We start from the raw sequence: 20867 nt of genomic DNA on the forward strand, positions 1-20867 counted from the left end.
CTCCGGCTGCGGGGAGCTGGGGTGCGATGCGCGGCCGAGGCCTCGTCCGGACCGCTGGTGCCCCTCGTGTCCCCGGGCAAGGGAGGGGCGGTTGGCCGGAGATGCCGGAGGGGCGTCCCCGCCCCGCCGGCCGCCCCCCGCCCTCAGCACCTGGGGAAGCCCCAGCTCTGGCAGCGCTCGGGCGCTGTCCGGGGGACAAGGAGCAGTTCCTCTTTCCCGGCTGCGGCAGGGCTGCTCGGGCCGGAAAACTAACTTGTGTCGGCGCCCGGCCACCCCGCCGCTCAGGCCGACGCCGAGGGGAGCCGCGGCGCGGAGCTTGCGGCAGTTCCGCTGGGACGCATTTGTCTGCCGCCCAGGGCGCGAGTGTTAGCGCTGACATTCCCTGGATTTGGAGGGTTTAGTCAGGCGCCTCGGAACATTAGTTACCCGGAGCCGCGCAGCGCGGGGAAGGGATCGAGGCCACTGCGGCTTCCCTGACCGGCAGCGGGCGGCGCGCACCGGCCTCGCCCGGAACCCTGACCTGCTTCCCCCCGGATGAACCGTTGCACCCCCTGTTTCCTCCTCCCTGAGCCTGGGACAGCCTACTGGGCCGGCTGCCAGTGGGGGTAGGAGAGGGTATGAGGGGCTCACGACCGCCGAGGCGGCGGGGCTGCCGGGGGAGTCGAGTCACTCTCTCTGTTGTAAAGTGCTTTTTGTAAATGTGACCAGCATCGCTTCTATGTCATGTTTATTAACTTTCCTTCTGGAAAGTTAGCATCAAGAAGTTGGGCGAAAAGGCTTGTGGCGTCCTTTCAAGAGTAAGAATCCTAGGAGGAGATCCCATTATCAGCTCTTTGCCTATATCATGAGATTAGATGTAATCTGTAAGTTTTAGTATTTGAAGTCTCTACAGCAGTGGAATCCTTTGTAATATCTGGGATAGATTCCCATCTAAGTCATCTAAATTGATGATAATAAAAAGTATCAGTTTTCCTTTTCAGTACGTTTGCGGTTTTAAGCTTCTCAGCTCATGGAGTGATGGTGATCTTTTTATGATTTTGCTCTCAATATGACTTACTGACAAAGGATAACCGAATACTGCAGTTGAAGATATTTGTTTTAAGTCATCAGATGGCTTTTTACATGTAGCTAGAAATGTTTAACCCCCTATTTTCTGGTAGAGAAACTGACAAAACTAGCCAGGTTCAGAATGTCCCGCCCTTCTGATAGTCTTTTAAAGAGGTGGCGGAACATCAGCGTCGCTTGCCAACTCGTGGAATATTTTATTAGTGCAAATAAAGGATAGGCCGTCATGCCCATTTCAATACTATATGGTGGTGATAAAGAAGGTGATGATATCTTGATTTTTTGTTTGTTTCAGTGTACTTGATAAAGTTTCTCAGTGGATCCAGTGTAATTTCTATCATTCGTCAAAGACAAAAGGTAGATTTTAAAGACTTCACATAGTTAACATTAAGAAGAATGCTTAGGTATCAGAAGAGCAAGAAAGACCCTTTTATTGGCTTCCCAGGTAAATAGTAATACAAGCAATTTAAAGTGTAACTTATAAATAAGAGCATAAATAAGGGATTATTACCTTCCTTTAATAAAGACTAACCCAGGAGCTTTTAAGATACAGTGCTAGAAGGACAAATCCTGTAGGGAGGATTGTGACCCCTGAGTTTCTCCTCCCCCTTGTGGTTCTTTTACTTCGATGATTATTGCAAATATTCCACCCATTGTGAGATCTCTGCTTCTCTTTAATGCTGATCTACACATGGACTTTTTTGGATCCCTTTAAATGGCCTGAACGATCTAGTTTACCGGGTGTGGGTTCTGCCTCTACTTCAGCAAGCTTGTACTTGTGGCTCCATTCACCCTCTGCCAGTTTTTGTCTTGAACTATGAATATTTAAGACACCAAATTCTGTTACAGCCTTGACGGCTTGAGATGGTCCTTCCTCATCTGCGCTATTTCCTTGTTTTAGGTCTGTCCACCTGTGGAGTCAAGACAAAAGAAACATGTTTCTTACTTCCTTCCCATCTCTGGGCCGCTTGTCCTTTCTCTGAGGTGAATGATGTGAAAAATGACCTTACCTTTCCGATCATATTCTGTTGTCTGATTTTAAATATTGATTTATTCGAACATTTTTTGAGTGCCTATTATGTACCAGGCATGGTACTAGTTGTTAAGGAAGTACTCCTTGTCCTGAATATCATGGATCTTGTAAAAACCACACAGCAATCAAACCTCCATAAATATATAAATAAAAATTGTGCTACTGCTTTCATAGTGAAACCATAGGGGGCAAGAAAATGGAGGAATTTGGTCATAAAAGCCTTACTTGAAGAAATGACTGTTAGCAGTAGCAAATCCATACAGGTCTGAAGTAACTCGATTCTTACCTCCTTGTGGGAAAGAATTTATTGGAGGGGCATAAGGCAGCGTGAGAGACCGAGGCAAATTTTTGAGCAGGAGCGAGAGTATTACAAAGCTTTAGAGCAGGAACGGAAGGAAGTACACTTTGAAGAAGGCCATGTGGGCGACCTGAGAAATCCAAGTACCTCGTCTCACCTTGGACTTGGGGGTCTTATGCATTGGCATGATTCCAGGGTTTGCGTTTCTTCTCCCGTGATTCTTCCCTTGGGGTGGTCTGTCTGCATGGCAGTGGCCTGCCAGCAGCGGGGAGGGGCTGCATGCAGTGTGTTTACTGAAGTTGTACTCATGCTCACCTGAGGCATTTTTCCCTTACCATTTGGGCCTTCCTAGAGGAAGGGCAAGTACTAGTTAAAAGCCGCCATTTTGCCTCTTAGTGCACATGCTGGAGCCCACTGGCCCAACTCCTGAGATCTTAGCGGGAACCTGCTGATAACCAGCTTTAGGTGTTTTCTATCTGTTGGAAGACTGCCTTTCCATGGTGTTGGCTGCGACCAATTATTATTTCAGAGAGAGAGTTTAACAACTGCCTGACCATCACCCTTTGGCCACCTGACATTCCTGGTGGTGAGGGGCCTTTCCTGCCCTGCTCATGTCTGCCTAGCTGCCTACTCTGACTTTTGAGGCAAAATCTGAACATTTCAAGAAAAGTAGTTAATCTGGAAGTGGGTGGCAGCATTCTTGAGAAGGAGCAATTGTGCAAAGGTCTAAGGCAGGAGGTAGCATGGGTGAAATAGTGAGAAACTAGGAGATGAATGTTGTTGGAACGTGGAGCGTGAGAAGTGGAATGATGCCACTCAGGAAAGCATGGGTCTCCTAGTCCACGCTAAGGAGATCTTAAGTGCAGTGAGAAGCCATTGAAGGATTTTAAGTAGGGGAGAGTGGATTTGTGTTTTGAAAAGATCACTCTGGCTGCCTACAGAAAGTACGTATTTGTCTATAGAACAGGTAGCAGGAGTCCTAGTGGGGGTGGTCATTATTCAGGTGGGACATAAGCCTTGCTTAGATTGGCAGGGTGGTGGTAGAGATAGAAAAAAATAAATTGATTGAAGAGCTCCTAAAGATGCAAAGGCATCAGGATTTGGCGATTGGATATGGTACGAAGGTGTCAGGAGGCCTAGGATGATAGGTTATTTGTTCCGTTATGGAAAGTTCTCAAGGCAAAATGTATACTTTCTTGTGTTGTATTATGATTATGGGAAGCTTTTTTTTTTTTTTTTTAAGTCTTTGTCCTCTGGATATTTTAAGGACAGCATTTATTAAGATTATCTGGTTAGACTTGCAAATCACAGAAAGCTCCTTTAATTAAATAAATTATAATATATCTCAGACTAACACCATTTATCCCAGGTTTTAGCCCTGAGTGACTGTCTACAATTGACTCATAAGCCTCTGAAAATAAAGATTTTTAAAGAAAATGTTGACAGATCCATTAAAACAGTAGTCCCCTACCTTTTTAGCACCAGGGACCGGTTTTGTTGAAGACAATTATTCCACAGACTGGGGGGATTGGGTTGGGTGGGGGATGGTTTGGTGATGAAACGGTGCCACCTCAGATCATTAGGCATTAGATTCCCATAAGGAGTGCGCAACCTGGATCCCTTGCATGCAGTTCACAATAGGGTTTATGCTCCTGTGAGAATCTAATACCACCACTGATCCCACAGGAGGCAGAGCTCAGGCGGTAATGCTCACTTGCCAGACTGCTACTCACCTCCTGCTGTGCGGCCTGGTTCCTAACAGGCCATGGATAGGTACCTGTTCATGACCCGGGGTTTGGGACCCCTGCATTAAAACATTCAGTGCTGGTGAGAAGCTGTGTGTAAACTAATGACTCTCTGGATATGCAAATGCAACTTTAGTCAAGTCATTAATGCCACTTAGGTTCAGGATGTACATAGTAGGACTAATTCAGGAACTACTAGGCCAAGAGGTTTTATGTGATAGGCAAGCTAACAGGTTTGAAAGGAATATAGCTTAAATGAGGACTAGTGGCTGAATTGATTACCCTGGCAGTCAAGTTCCACCTTACCAAAGCCATTTTATCTCAGTGATGATCAGTTGTAACCTGAAAAATTCTGCCCTTAAACATGAGATTGTATTTCAAATAGCTCTGTTTATACTATTAGGGATGGCGCTATCACTTAGTGAAAGTGTAGTGTCTTAAATGGTCACTGTTCTCTCAGTTTCCCAGGCTATACGCCTTAGGATTGGTTTTTGTTTTCTTTCCTGTTTTCAATCTCCCATTCCCCTTCTCCCCCACACATAATAATGATTAAAAATCTCACATCAACAAGTCTGAGAAATCTGGGGTTTATAGACTTCCTGAAATTAATGCGAACTTTTGCATACATCTGCATTTGTTTCTAGGTTGATAATCAGAAGCTTTCGTGTTTCCTAAAGTGTCCTCTAAACCAAACAAGGCTTCCAACCACTGATCATGTGCCCTTTGAAGGCAGGGTTCATGTTTCCTGTTCGTTGAGTATTTCCTCAATGTTTAATATGTGCCTTCTATAATATTAGCACCAGGAAAGATGCTAAAAGAAACTAAAGTAAGGTACATCCATTTATGTCTCCCACATAGGTCTGAACATTTTGGAAATGTTTGGTGAATTCCTAAGAATTGCTGTATTTATCACTTCTGTGGAAATGTTTCCCATCCAGTGGTCTATGTGAGGTCAGGCATCAGCCCTGTTACCATCTGCTTGCCCCTGCCCCCTTCTCCATCCTCCCCTCCCTAAGACCTCATGAAGAATACTGAGAACACCCGAAGTGGGAGTTCCTGCTCTCACAATCCAGTTGGGGGTGGGGAGAGCTATTCCTTAATCCAGTAGCAATGTAAAGAAATAATATAAGAAATGTCACAAGGATATATTTCGTCAGCAGTCAAACCAGTAGGTGGAGAAGCCTTAAAATGGCCTTTTGGGGAGTGCACAATTATTAGTAAAGAGAGAATGAAAACTGTTGAACAGCAGTCTATTTTGTGACTTAGGCTGGTTGCATGGGATGGGAGATAACGTGTGAGATACGATTTGGGTTTCTGTATAAGCTGTGTTAGATCAGACGATAGTAAATTGGAGAAAGAGGAAGAGAGAAAAATAATTCATCATGAACGAAAAGCAAAATTCTGAGCTTGAGCCATCTGTAAACAGAATATGTGGAATTTCTAACTTGAGTTATTAAAAAAGTTGGTCAGCAAGATTTGAGTAGCTATTGAATGCAGGAAAATGATTGTGATTATTCAGCTTCAAACTAGATAATTGTCTTTGTTCATATTTTGAATTTCAATTCTCATTCCTGAAGAATGAATGTACAATCTGAAAAGTAGCTAAATTAAGGATTTCAGTAATAACAGCAACAATAATAGTTTACATATATTGAATCCTTACTTTGGGCCTAATAAATATTCTACATGTATTTGGTCGTTTATTTGTAACAACCACCCTCTATTGCAAGTCTGAGGGAATCCCCGCTTTATAGATGAGGCTGTCGTGGTATAGAGAGGTGAACTCTTTGTCCAAAGTTATTCACTTAATTAATTGTAGAGCCAGGATTCAATCTTAGGTGTTCTAACTTCAGAGCTGTGCTCTCTGATGTTGCACTACAGTTTTTAACAACACAGACAAGTACACATATGGACTCCATTGAAAAGTGGATATATAGATGCTAGCAGGGTAATTTCAGATAAACACTGAAGACAATGTAGATGGTCCCTGACTTACCATGATTCAGCTTACAGTTTTTGACTTTTCAATGGGTTTATTGGTGTGTAACTCTGTCATAAGTCTGAGCACATCTGGACTTAAGATGTCTTATGATTCTTCAAGTTTACAATGGGTTTGTTGCAGGGTGTAACCCCGGTAAGTCGAGGAGCATCTGTACTTGGTAATATGAAAGAGAATGGGAGGCTATGGTTCATGCTTGTAATCCCAGCACTTTGGGAGGCCTAGGCAGGCGAATCACTTGAGGTCAGGAGTTTGAGACCAGCCTGGCCAACATGGTGAAACCCTGTCTCTACTAAAAATACAAAAATTAGCCAGACATGGTAGCATGCGCCTGTAATCTCAGCTACTCAGGAGGCTGAGGCAGGAGAATTGCTTGAAGCCAGGAGGCAGGGGTTGCAGTAAGTGGAGCTCGCGCCACTGCACTCCCGCGTGGGCAACAGAGCAAGACTCCATCTCAAAAAAAAAAAAAAAGTAAAAAAAAAAATAATAATCATAAAAAAAAGAGAGAATGGGGTGGAGGGGACCACTCAGGGAACATCAGGGAAGGCGATGGCCAGAGCAGAGACTTCAGGAGTAAGTGTAAGACTATCATGCAAATCTGGGGGAAGAGCATTCCAGGCAGAGGGAACAGAAGTGCAAAATTCCTGAGGATGGAATGAGACTGGAGTGTTTGAAGCCAGTATGGCTGGAGTTTGTTGAATTTGGAGGGAGTACAGTGCTGGATGAGCTTGAAGATGTAGTCAGGGCTCAGATGATGGGTGTGTGTGGCTCCTGTGGTCTGTTATTAGGGTGATTATTTGTTTTAGTTTACATTTGCTGCCCATTAGCCATTATTATCCTTTCACTCTCAGAAATGTCCTGGGTTGGATGGTAAATTATATGGGTGTCTTGCTTAAAATGTATGTTCCTAGATAAATAAAATGAATAATAGTCCTTTTTGGCCACAGTTTGTGGGCCAGATGCACAAGTAAACAACTGCGGTGAGTAAGACAAAAACTGTATTAGTTAAGTCCACTGGGTGCTGTGGGATCAGAGAAAGGAGCATCTAGCGTATGGGGCTGGATGCTGTCAGAGAGCTTGTCTTATAAAAAGACATGCTGGAGAGACGAGGACAGAGGAGACTGTGTGCAACAGCATAAATGACTGTGACCAATCCTGGGGACCACATGGCTGGAAAATTGGGTTGGAGAGGGGTGGAATAGAAGAGAGGACCCTAGAAAGATAAATAGAATCTGAGCCATGAAAGACTTGGAATGGTCAGAGCTGGGCTATAAGGAATAATCTGGAAACAGTGAAAGGTAGATTTCAGTGAGGAAAGAATTATGTCTGAGGATATAATGAAGCCTAAACTAAGGAGAAGGACCTAGAAACTGAATACAGAGGAAGAGATTATGGAAGTATAATAGAATTGCCCAGTGGGAGGAGGAATCATTCTTGATGGTAAAGGAAAGGATGTTGGTGCCTTTAGAAGGAATACAGCTGTCCAAAGCACTGGCTCTCAAACTTCTGTAGGCTTCAGAATCACCTAGAGGGTGTGAGAAAACGGATTACTTGGCCCCATGCCCAGAATTTCTGATTGAGTAGATTTAGGATAGAGCAGATAATTTGCATTTCTAACTAGTTCTCCAGGGATGCTGATGCTGCTGCTGGTCTAGGGATCATGCTTTTGAGGAGTGCCAGTCTAGAGGTTATATAGATTTGGTGGCTGCAAAATGAAAAATTTGGTTTGGTTTGGCATATAGTATTTTATAGACTACAGGTCAGTTGAGCGAAGGTGTCGAACCAGGTACATGGAGCTCAGCTTAGAATCGGAAGTGGATGCATTTCATTGGCCAGAGAGTGGTGTCTGAAGCTCAGGGAGCAGATTGGTAAGTTAAAGGAGCCTGTGTGGATGGAGGAGAAAAATGTGTGTATTAAGAAAGAAACATGGAAAATGCCTTCTTTTAGGCTCTAGGAGGTTGGTAGGGAGAGATGAAAGAAGACATAGAAGTAAAATGACTTAGACAATATTGCCTAACCGAGAGCAAAAATAATTTCTTTAAGGGCAGGGCCATCAACAAATTCAAATGTTACAATATTTGAGAACTGACTAGAATGAAAGCTGAAACAAGTGGCTGTGGAAGCGTTACCTGCCTGCTAAGCTAACCAGTAGTACTTTGGTCTAGAGAAGGACCACAGCAGCATCATCATTGGCATCTCAGTAAATATTGTGGCCCAGGAAAGCTGGTTCAGATGATAAAGAAGTTCAGGTCATGAAGAGTCATCTTCACTATGGGAAAAATACAAATAGAGAAAAAATTTTTTTAGAGAACTGTAACTATCGAAGAGGAACTTAACCCATTTTTGGTTATATCTGGGCTACCATAACTTTATGTGCCTTTCCACCTCTCCCTACCCACAACTGTGTGTGTGTGTGTATGTGTGTGTGTGCAGACACCTATGTATATATATTTTAGTTGTGATCCTATATAATACTATATAAGCTAGATACTGCAACACTTATTAGTCATTTTTTTACTCAAGTCTAAAATCCAGTGATTTGAAAAGCTGTGACTAGAAAAACAATTTAATATTTAAAATTGGAAAATAAATTTTATTCTGAGAACATTAGACAATTTTTAGTTTTTAGTACATTAACTTGACTGAAGTGTATTAAAAAAACAGAACAGCAAAACTGTGCTATTCTCAGCATAGAGAAAACGTATGCTCAGCATTTCAATATTCTTAGTTTTTAAAAATGAGGTTTATCATTAAATTCTAGTTCAGCCCTGTGATCCTGAAAGCAACACTGAGACAACTTGAACTGCAGTCATCCAGAGTCTACATCTTTTTGGAGAGGGAAGAGCTAACTTTCAGTTGCTTCATTTGCTAAGAATCCTGAATATTTCCAATGAGAAATGTTCTCATTTCTGCACCATTATAAATTCCCTTCTGGGCTCCCCAGCCTTTGTAGCATTTTCAAGCATTACTCCCAAGAAGCATTTAAACATGTCAACAGGGAGACCTGATTCACTTCACTGAATACAAGAACTGGTATGCTGAAACTTGAGGAAAAAATTAACTTTACATTATCTAATTAGGTTTACAGAATTGGTGCAGAACAGCCTGGTTTCCCAAATCTAGAAGGTACAATTAACCGCAGTATTATATCAATACCAACTAGTCTGTGAATAGGCTTCTAAGCAATAGGAATCTGTTACTACCAAGAATATTTTAAACTGGATGAGTTAAAATTAAGTCACATACTATTGGGAACCATTCTGTATCAGAATAGTGTAGATGACCTAGTCTTTTTTTTAATTTTAATTTTTACCAATTCCCTGGGTTTAGGAATACATCTGAGCCTCAAGAGGTATGCTACTGTCTTTGGTAGTAAACTTAACATGCTTAATGATTATCTGGCTTAATTGTAATTTTAGCATTTGTAGTTACCTTTATGAAATTATTTTTTATGCATAGCTGTTTACTGTGAAAACTATGTATTCACTGGTAAAGCTATGCTTCCTATGAAAACTGTGTATTCACTGGTGTCTTATAAAAAGAAATGGTATTATTTATTATGTAAGTAGGCAGTAACTGAGAAACTGCCAAAACTTTTTTGGAGGGAATTCACTCTTATTAGAAGTTGGGTATATCAGCATTTTTATTTATTAAACTATTTGTATTAATAATTCTTCTTTAACTTTTGGTTTTCCTTTTAATAGAAACACCAGCCAGGTGTGGTGGATGCCTATAATCCTAGCATTTTGGCTGCCTGAACCTGGAGGATTGCTTGAGGCTAGAAACCTGGGCAATATAGCAAGATCTTGTCGCTTAAAAAACAAACAAACCAAACCTGATAAGATACTTTTTAATGTGAGCAAGGTTTGCAAGTAGCTTTTACACCTGTGCAAATGCCTAACTCCTTCTACAAGGAGAACTCTTGATTTAAAACCAACCAGTTGATTCTAGTTATTAGAGTGAAACAATAGTTTCAATTCCTAATGTAGTATGAAGAGACCCCTTTGAACCGTTCCACAGAATTTTAAGAACTAACACTTGTAGAGAAGGGATATCATGACAACATCAATGTAGTATCTTTATGATTCTGTGAGAATTTGTTTTTTTAAAAATATATTCCTTAGAAAGCCTAAGTAGAAAACAAAAAAAGAACAGTAAGGTACAGTTGTACATTGCAAAAAAAGTCCTTAAGTCATGATGCATGAAGTTCTCTATAAGTTCTTGTCAGTACTTACTGCTGTACTTCACATTTTTTATTCTGTAGATTTGAAGTAAATATTTTATATACTGTTTATTAACATTTATTATTGCAAAAATAGTTCCTTTACAACCCTAGCATAAAATAAAACTATCAGTATACTTAAGTGAGTCATGCAAGTGTCATTTTGCCAGAATATATCAAAGATATCTGAGTAATGATATTTAGAAATGGAAAATGTGAAAATAGCATCATTATTAGAAGATTCTAATTCTGTTTAGATTTGTAGTTTATAGTCATTTATGTAAACATTTAAAAAATGGCTTAGGAACAGTCTAATTAGGTTAAGTCAATTAAGTTTTTTTTTTTTTTTTTTGCTTGATTGTTTAATGCTGTTATGAAAAACACATATTTGTGAAGGAAATTATTTGCCTAGAAAAATTTACCATGCAATATATTTCTCCATACTGGAGTTCCTTTTTTTTTTTTTTGAGATGGAGTTTCACTCTTGTCACTCAGGCTGGAGTGCAATGGCGCGATCTTGACTCACTGCAACTTCTGCCCCCCAGGTTCAAGTGACTCTCCTGCCTCAGCCTCCCTAATAGCTGGGATTACAGGTGCCCACTACCATGCCCTGCTAATTTTTGTATTTTTAGTAGAGATGGGGTTTCACCATGTTGGCCAGGCTAGTCTTGAACTTCTGACCTCAGGTGATCCGCCTGCCTTGGCCTCCCAAAGTGCTGAGATTACAGGCGTGAGCCATTGCACCTGGCCAGTTCTTTGTTAATAAAAGCCCATGTACCTGGAAGTCAAAGGTATACTTTGCATTGCCATTTCAAAACTTGTCTGAGGCATTTTCTAAAATGTTTGTCTCATTGGATATAGGTTTTAATTATGCTTGCTTGAGAAGACTTAAATCTTTACCATTCTCCTGGTAGTTTTCTTCTGGCAGTTTAGTATTTTGGCATGCAATTTTTATTAGACAATTTGATCATTGTGTTTCTTATTGCCTAACCCAACAGGTTTAATCTTTTAATCTCTAATACAGCAAGGTGTGCTGTGTAAATCTTAGTGTTACCTTTACAATCTGTTTGCAGAGTTTTACATCATCTTTTGAAAGAAAGTGTCTAAACACCCCTGTTCAAAAATCTGCTAGTTCTTGCCAGGATGATTTAAGATGAATTTAAAAAATCCATTAGATTTTTGGCAAATAAGCTCTCAATTATGGTACGGAAAAAATGACTACAAAGTGCTTTTTAGAGTAATGGAATATGACTGAAATTTTATTACTTTACACATGCAGATTTTTCTACTATGGTAGATACTCTTAAACTAAAAGATCACTGTCAAGATTAGAAATTTTTATCACTTAAAATATATAATTATATTTGAACAATTAGCAAAAGATTGGGGAATGGGGATATACAGGCCGACAGTTTCGTTAACTGTTGCTCCCTGTGTGAAGACCTCAGAGGAAATTCTAGGTCCAGTGTTCGTCAGAGAGGCTGGAGGAGAATGTTTCCATTTTAGTGATCAATGAAAATAAATTTGCTTACAGTCCAGGGAGATCATGGTAGTAGAGAAAAAAAAAACTTCAGTAAATAATTTTCTAAAATTCTCTATTCTAAACGTATACTAAGAGAGAATGGTTTTTAAATACCTCGGTATTTTAAAGAAATACATTTTCTGTATGAAATTAAGATTACTCTATTCCTCTTCTTGTAGCTAACATTTAGACTCTAAATCATGGCACATGGAACACTTCTATTTTAAAATAAATGTAGGGTACGTGAAAGCACAGTTGTTAACTTTGAAAATTTTGAAGCGTGGAATCAACCTGCAAACAATAGAGCTGAAAATACCATGCCTTTTCCTAGGTCATGCTGTTTGCTTAACCTGAGAAAGGAACTGCTGGTATCATCCAAGTATCGGTCAAAATACGTATGTACTGTATGGTCATTCTCAGATTATTTTTCCCAGTATCCTATTTGAAAATCCGAGGAAGGTTTTAATGAATGTGGCTTCATCTTACTTTCCATTAATTATGACTGCAAGAAGAGTACAGCCACTCTTGTTTGATCAGCCTATACACTGTGACTAAATGGAAAGCGAATCACAGCCAGAGAGTCTAATAGTTTCACAGTGGTAAAATCATATTTTGTAAGAAGCAGTTATCATCCTTGAGCACCACTCTGTTAACTGTAACGGTAAGGTAAAAGTAAATGTTACAGTCTTTCTTATATGTTGGCAAAAATCACTTCCTAAAGATAAATGAATGGCTTGAAACATTTATTCTTATTTGCATCTACTTCTTTAGCTTAAGTGACAGGTACTTATGTTTAAAAGTAACATGTTTTGTGTAATGATTTATGATTTCTAAGGGCTGATAAATGCAGAAAGAATAACTAAAAGGAAGTTGTAAGTGTCAGTTAAGGAATAGATGCTTTTTTAAATATAGAAAATTAGAAAACTTAAGGTAACAGCAAAAGTAATATACATTTGTTCAATATTTTTGTTTTCTGGTGAATTTAAATACTTTTCCTATTATTCCTTTAATTATTTTTAAAAATAACTACAATCTATTTTTTTCTCCTTTAGTACAGTGGATTCCTTTCTCTGATTATGAGGCCTGGAATTTGAGTGATTCATTGGTCAGTTTCTTTTGGGTTCCAGTGGGTGCTAAATGTAAGAATGATTCTTTTAAGGTTAAAAAATGTCAGTTGTATATTTTATTGACTGCAGGTAGCTAGAAAAAGTAAACTTGCCATGTGGGTACACAGTGTGTTGTCTCTGAATGAGGAGGCTAGCAGGTTACTATAATACACACACATACACACACACACACACACACACACACACACAGTGTGTTGCCCTTAAATGATGAGGCTAGCAGGTTACTCATAATACACACACACAGCATGTTGCCTCTGAATGATGAGGGTAGCAGGTTACTCATAATACACACACACACACACACACACACACACAGCATGTTGCCTCTGAATGATGAGGGTAGCAGGTTACTCATAATACACACACATATACACACACACACACACACACACACACAGCATGTTACCCCTGAATGATGAGGCTAGCGGGTTACTCATAATACTCATAAACTCACACTGCTTTTTCTCTATGTACCTGATTCTTTTACATTAAAGATAACCAAACCTTTGAATGGTGAGGCTAGCAGGTTACTCATAATACACACACACACACACACACACACACACACACACACAGGTTTTTCTCTATGTACCTGATACTTTTAAATTAAAGATAACCCAACTTTTGAATGGTGAGGCTAGCAGGTTACTCATAATTCACACACACACACACACACACACACACTCTGCTTTTTCTCTATGTACCTGATACTTTTTAATTAAGGATAACTGAACCTTTAACTCTTGAGCCAGTGATAATGAGAAAATAAAATTTCATTTCTCCCACTATTCCTCTCACATGCTGCGCTTTTTTTTTTTTTTTTAAGCTGCATTAAGAGGCTGTTATATCCTTTGAAATACCACAGGTCTTGAGAGGGATGAATGATGAAAGTTAAAGACTAGTGATTGAGCAGGAATGGGAGAAAGATTAGGGATTTGGTTTTCTGGCACAAGGCTCCTTTCTGTTGCAGGACTGCAAATTTTCCTGGGTTGACGTGGGCTTAATTTAAAATTGCCTTATATATGCAGTGATGAAAATCAAATCAAATTTAAATTACTAAATGGAACATCCTCCTGATAATGTAAAAAAAACTGATTTAGAAGAGGGTTTTCGGTACTTTGAAATATTAATGTTAATATTCTGAAAGCTGAACAGTGATGTTTCAATCTGCTTCACTCCATCCCCATTACTTGTTGTCAGCTGTCTATGAGCATTGGGCCACTTGCCACAGTTTTACATGATAACCATATTAAGTGGTAAAGAAGATCAGAAAATATACAGTGCCTTCTTCAGTCAGGTTCCTGATTTCTAGTACTTTCCATTTAGATACATATTGATTTACCTAATTTCTTAAATCCATGGACCAGTACTGATATTCCTGTTTGTCATTATTTAGGATTTTACATGGTTAAAAAATACATTGGTAACAGATGACTGACACCCAAAAAAGTAAAAAAGCAAAACAGAAATCACCATGCTTTAACAGATTTGTCGTGAAGCAAAATGCATGAGAAATTTGGTCTGTTTCAGTTTGCTTGTTATCAGTCAGAAATCACCTTTGCCTTGCCTAGAGAAGACTCAGATTCATTGAATTCTCTTCACCACTCTGTGAAAGTGTGTAGCAGCATAGATAGCACATACTAAGTATATGTACAGGTTTAACTTACTACTGGGAGTGAAGAAGATCAATGATTCTCAAAAAAAAAAAAAAAAAAAAAAAGTGGAAAAATTCGTTTTGGGGAAAAGAAGCTAGTATAATTTAGGGTTTTGATTACTATCATACTTGACTGAGAGAAATCCCTTATTCTTAAAATAGTACAGGTACTGCATTTCTGATTTTATAATACTGCTTAAATGCTTCCTGTCCCAGGCAGTATACTGAATTAAAATGTAGTAGATATTTAGCACAAGCAAAAAGGACTTATAGTTTAGGAATACTAAATTCAGAACTTTGTATTGCAACTAGTTACCAGGAAGTAGTGGGGGTTAAATCAGTGCTACTGGGAAAGTGTTTTTTTTTTTTTTTTTTTTTTTTTTAATTTCCTTGTATACATTTTAGAGTCTACCATTTGTATGAACTGTGTGCTAGTCAAGAAAGAGATAACTAAACATTATTTTGGTTCAAGAGATTTAGCAATCTCATGGTTTTGGGATAAGCTGCTATCCTAGTGATGTTTTCTTGTCACTGTCTCATTGAAATTTTGAAAAACCCAAACACATCCTTAATCAATTCAAAAGATTCCTAGGGAAATTACATTCAACTTGATTATGGTATTCCTTAGGAAAGCTTGTGTGTAGGGCAAGGAGAATGAGCTTTTAAGGTGTAGGAAGGAGATAAGTGTGTTCCACATAAAAGGAGGAGGGGCCTGCTGTATAGTACAAGGTCATGGCTTACGCCAATCATTTGTCTTGGGGTTAGGGAGTAGGAAGGGTGAATGGGTCTAAACCACATACAGACTTTTTTTGTTTTAAATTGAGTCAATAACCATGAATATTAATCCCTATGAATACTAAATTTTCTAGAGAAATTATATTTATATGCAATTTTCCTTACTGTATAACATATAGCTCCCCAAGGACAAGGTGGCAGCTGGCAGATTAAAAATGAAAACTGACATCATTATATAGTAAAAGTACACATGGACTCTGACATGGATTAAAATGCTGGTACAATCACTGTTAATAGCTTTAGTGAGCTTGACCGAGTGATTTACTTACTGAGAACTTCCTTTTCCTCATCTGTAAAGTAGACATAAAATCAACTTCATGGCAATGTTCTTGTGTTTCCAGTTTATCAGAGCTTCTATGACAGGGTTTAACTTGCACTTTTAAACGTATTGTTTTTCCTTCCTTCTGTTCCTTCTTCTTGGATGAGCACCACAATTTGTACATAGTTTCAAGAGTGCTTTAAAAATGAAAATACTTAAGTTCTGCAAACTTATTATGACTTCATTATTTTGAATTATAAGTGAAGGAGGGCTGAATATTGTCTTTTCTCCTGGACTTTTAGACTTTTGCCTTCAAAGTTATATCCTTCAATGAACCAGTGTTCTCAAATAGGGAAAGAGGAAAATATTATTGTTTACTTACTTTTTTTTTTTTTTGAGATGGAGTCTTGCTCTGTCACCAGGCTGAAATGCTATGGTGCAATCTTGGCTCACTGCAACCTCCAACTCCCTGGTTCAAGTGATTCTCTTGCCTCACGCTCCCGAGTAGCTGGGATTGAAGGTGCGTGCCACCACGCCCAGCTAATTTTTTAATATTTTTAGTAGAGACGGAGTTTCACCCTGTTGGGCCAGGATGGTCTCAATCTCCTGACCTTGTGATCCACCTGCCTCGGCCTCCCAAAGTGCTGGGATTACAGGTGTGAGCCACCGCGCTGGGCCTACTTACTTTTAAAATACATTTACATTAAGAAAAAAAGAATATATGTTCATTGTAGAAAATATTAAAAAGTTAAAGCAAGTAAGAAACAAAATTATCTACAACCCATCCTATCCAAAGATAATTATCATTAGCTATTTGGTGTATTTCTTGCCTAAATGTATGTACTATGCATAGACATAGTCCACAGTATATATAAACTCTGTGGATTGCTTTTTAAATTTCACTGTAGAAATATTTTAATTGTTTTTAGGATATGTATAGATTTGTAATTTTTTTTTTTAAACCATCTGGTCATTTTAGTATTGAGATGGTTTAAGGAAAGAGGACATTAGAAAAAAAAAAGAAAAAAAAACTTGTGTGCTGGGAATTAGAGATCTGAAATTGTCATATACACTACATTTGCAAAATTTTTTCACCTGCCCTTGAAAAAAGCCAAGGCATGATTTTGAATTTTGTAAGATGGTTTATTAAGATTGCTTAAACTTTGAGTCCTTTCTGGAAAGACCAGCAATTAAATGAATAAAAACAGAAGCCATCACTGGAAGAACAATTATTTTGTGGATGTTACTTATTTCACGATCTCTTCCCTATTCTTTACGCCAATATAGTTCACAACTTAAAGTTGTGGACTGTAAAGCACTCTAAAGCTTTTAAACTTCTGCCTAGTGAGTTAGTATTAAGCAATTTAAGTCACTGCCATGGGGTTAAATGTGAGGTTTAATAAAAATATTGGTTTCTTGAATTTTGTTTATTAGTCTTACTTCTATAGTGTGTGTGTCGTGAAGTATAATTTCTCTTTTCTTTCTCCTGATGCAACTCAGCCACTCCAGGATTTTCTCATTTTCCTTCATATTGGAATATTTAAAAATTAAAACAATACTCTTTCTTTTAGTCATTGCATAGTTGGACTACACTTATTTCACTATGAGGTGATAGGGCTCTTCTTTTCCATGTGCTTGCATCTTAAATACATACAGACACTATGCATTTATTTATACTTATATACTAATACAACAGGTCAGCACAGTCACTCCCCACCCATGTGGGGAGCCCAATTCTAGTCTGAAAATGGAGCATCAAATACTAATAAGTAACCTATACTGAACTCTTAGGTATGTTTACATCCTTAATTTAATCTGACATTTTGCAGTTGGGGAAATTGTGGCTTAGAGAAGTTAAATACCTTGCCCAAGGTCACTTGGTCTTGTAGGTAACAACTAGAGTTCAAATCTAGGCTGACTGCACAGCATATCTTTTCAGGTGGGATTCAGTACCACCAAGTAGCAGTTCCTGAACTGTGTTCTATAAACCAAGGTGTATTGGCAGGCATTACTTTTAAAAGGGGTTTTGGGCCAGTAAGGTTGGTAAGTGTTGCATATTGTATCATCCCCTCAGAGATTTCACAGCATACACTGGTATGTTAAAAGCTCTGAAAAGTACTATAGAAAAGAAACTTCAGCATTTTAGCACATCTTTCACAAACTGACTTGGTCACTGATCCAGTTTTTAAAGAACATCTAGTTTTCTTTAAAGAACTTTAGTGTCCTGAGACAAGAGAAAGTGCTGTGGACAGATGGACCTGTCTTCAGGGGAGGAATCTGGCTGCCTCGGCTTGCTGAATTCTGCCTTGAGGCCTTCGTTACGTGTTCATGTGCAGCATGCCATCATCCAGCTGTGTAAATCTTGCTATCATCCAGCTGTGTAAATCTTAGCATCCTTCAAGATCAGTTCAGGATTACCTGTTCTCTGAAGCTTTTCCTGACCACTTGAGTCCACACCGATATATCTGACCTCATATGTACAAGGTTCCTCATTATGTACCTGATTATGACTGATGGTAATGCTCTTTTAGCATGTGGCTGTTTCCCCAGTTGGTTCCTAAACTCTTCAACAGCCTACTTTATACTATAGAGTTCCTAAACTCTTCAACACCCTACTTTATACTATACCCCTGTCTGCTGCTGGCCTTACTGCCCTCGGGGGAAAGGTGAAAGTGTTCCAGTGGTTTTTGTTTGGTTTACAAATACTCCTTGTCTCCCTGGTGGTGAATCCTGGTGAGACCTGCACTTCATTCTTAATCCTCAAACTTGAGGGGCTCATGTGATCACCTTACACTCATATCAGCACTTAAGCTGCCCCTATTGTTTTCCATTTGAATACATCTCACTGATCTTGTGGTTATTTATCAAAAAAGATTTTGTTTACAGTGTATTTCACAATTACAGAAAATTCTACTGATAGTTAAAATAGGTTTCCTAGAACAACCCCAGCTTGGCAGTTACCTCCATCTTGCTACATTGCCACAGAGCCTGATGAATCTGCTGAGTATTTATATTTAGGAATTTCTTTTATGCAGGGAACCCCAAAGTAAGTGGTTCCTTGACGCCAGTTGTGAGTCAAATGGTTTTAAGTATAACCCATATTAGATTTCTGTTCATACAGAAGTAGATGTCCAGTGTATGAATTATGTTTCAGTTACTGGAAACTCATTTCATATCATGGAAATATCACAATATGTCCCCCAAATCAAATATACTTCCAAGAACATTTTGCAAGCACCAGAGCCATATTGTGTCTATTAGTTGGATAAATTTTTCTGCATAGGCAAGATTGAATGAAGTGCTTTAAAATATTAGTCTAGTAAAGTGTGCACCGAAAGCACCACCTTTTCTTTTGGCAACTCCCTGCAGTAATCATGGATATTCTTTCCTTGCTCCAAGGGACTTCTGTGTACAAAATTAACATTATCTATCTTGAACATTTTTACTCTCTATTCAGTGTTCACGAATGCCTCTGGAAGTCTTTGAATGGTACCTGCTGGGAAACATTATTTCTACCACTATCCTAACCTTACGGAAATACATGAAAGCTGAACAATAGATTCAACTCTCAATTGGTTCTGTTGACTCTGTGTGAACTTTACGGAATAGTACATATTTGGAGTTTATGTTAATTAAAATATAGATTTGGCTACTATAACAGCCGTCCAAAATATTAGTTTTTTTTTTCTCTTACATAAATACCCAAACTAATAATGGTAATACTTCATAGTCTTTTATGGTATTGTTAGGGATCCATGCCCCTTCTCTCTTGTTACTCTGTCATTCCTGGAGAGTTGCTTTCATCTACATGGTCTGAGATTTTACTACTGTGTCCACATTGCAGCAGTAGGAAGGAAGGAATCAGAAGGGATTTGCTTCTTCACCTGTATATATCACTTTCAGTATCTTTATTCTAGGTGGCCATGTGCATAGCTAAAAATGATTTTAGTGAGTGGGTAACTAATGAGATAGAAAGGGAGGAATTGTAGTCTTTCCTACAAGGTAATAGCATATAATTTTTTAAATGATAAAGTTGTATAAGCAAGGGTCAAAAGTCACTTGTAGCTAACTTTCATTAGTTGCACCTTCTTGTCTAGCACAGTGAGCATGGTCTTGGTATCTAGTGTAAATCTGATCTTATCCAAACATAAATTTCTTACTTTTTGTATTACTTGGTTAACTGTTGATTTCAAGTCTCTTTTCAGACTTGTCTCCCAAGTTCACACGAATAGGGTCAGGCTTTAAGTTTTTTAAATTCATTGATTATTACCAAGCAGTGCTTTTTAACATTAGTGTTCAGTAAGTTTATTGAACTTTGGATTATGATGATTTATTGCTTTGCTTGGTTGTTAACAGATTCAATGTCTCTTGTCCTTTTTCTGCCAACTGGAATAATCCCTACTCCACGTATCTGAGCTGTATCCTGTATCAGAAATGTAGAGGAGGCATGGAATTGGCAAAGATTTGTTACCAAAAATCACTATCAGACCCCATGGCTGCTGGCAGTCAGGGAACCATGGAAAAGATTATGGGTCATGGAAGGTTATAAGCAAAAGTCTGTGGATTTGCATAGCAGCATTGAGAGGTAGGTCTTACATTGGGCAAGTTATATTGGAGCACTGAAAAAAAAAGATGGAAATATTAAGGAAACACACAGATAGTGACTCCAAGAAGAATTAGCACAGATAGGGCTAGGGCAATAAAAGGAAGAGGTTGGGATTATCAAAATTTGGAAGCTCAGAAAAGCACCTGGCAAGTTGGGGTTCAGATCTCTGGGGGTGGGATGGGGGAGTTCTTAGCTGGCTGACTGCCTGTTGTATCTCTTGAAAATCATGGGGCTAGTTTGGGGAGTAGGAGTAGGGTTGAATAAATGAATAAATGCTGGGACTACTCCAATTACTATGGTGAGTAAGCAAAAGGATGTAAGTCTCTTCCGCCAGCCTTACTGCTTCTGTGTAGTGTCCCCTGTTTGGTAAAGCCTTATGGGAAGGCTGTTGGCAAGAAATTTTTACAAAGTTCTACAGCCAGATTCACAAAGCAAAATACAGAAAGGTGGGTTTGGAACTGAAAGATAATAGTCACTGGCACACTAGTAGGTATAAAGTCATCCTTTGGAAAGTTCAGCTGGAAGATACTGTGCCAAACAGT

At 38.9% G+C, this 20867-nt stretch overlaps 1 protein-coding gene across 2 annotated transcripts in view; it reads left to right on the forward strand.

The window, feature by feature from the left end:
* The window catches only part of GALNT7 (polypeptide N-acetylgalactosaminyltransferase 7), a 152385-nt gene that overhangs the window by 830 nt on the left and 130688 nt on the right, over positions 1–20867 (forward strand). The gene's annotated exons all lie outside the window — the stretch shown is intronic.

The sequence above is a fragment of the Chlorocebus sabaeus genome, chromosome 7 (genome assembly GCF_047675955.1).
Source record: "Chlorocebus sabaeus isolate Y175 chromosome 7, mChlSab1.0.hap1, whole genome shotgun sequence".
In the NCBI taxonomy this organism is placed as follows: Eukaryota; Metazoa; Chordata; class Mammalia; order Primates; family Cercopithecidae; genus Chlorocebus; species Chlorocebus sabaeus.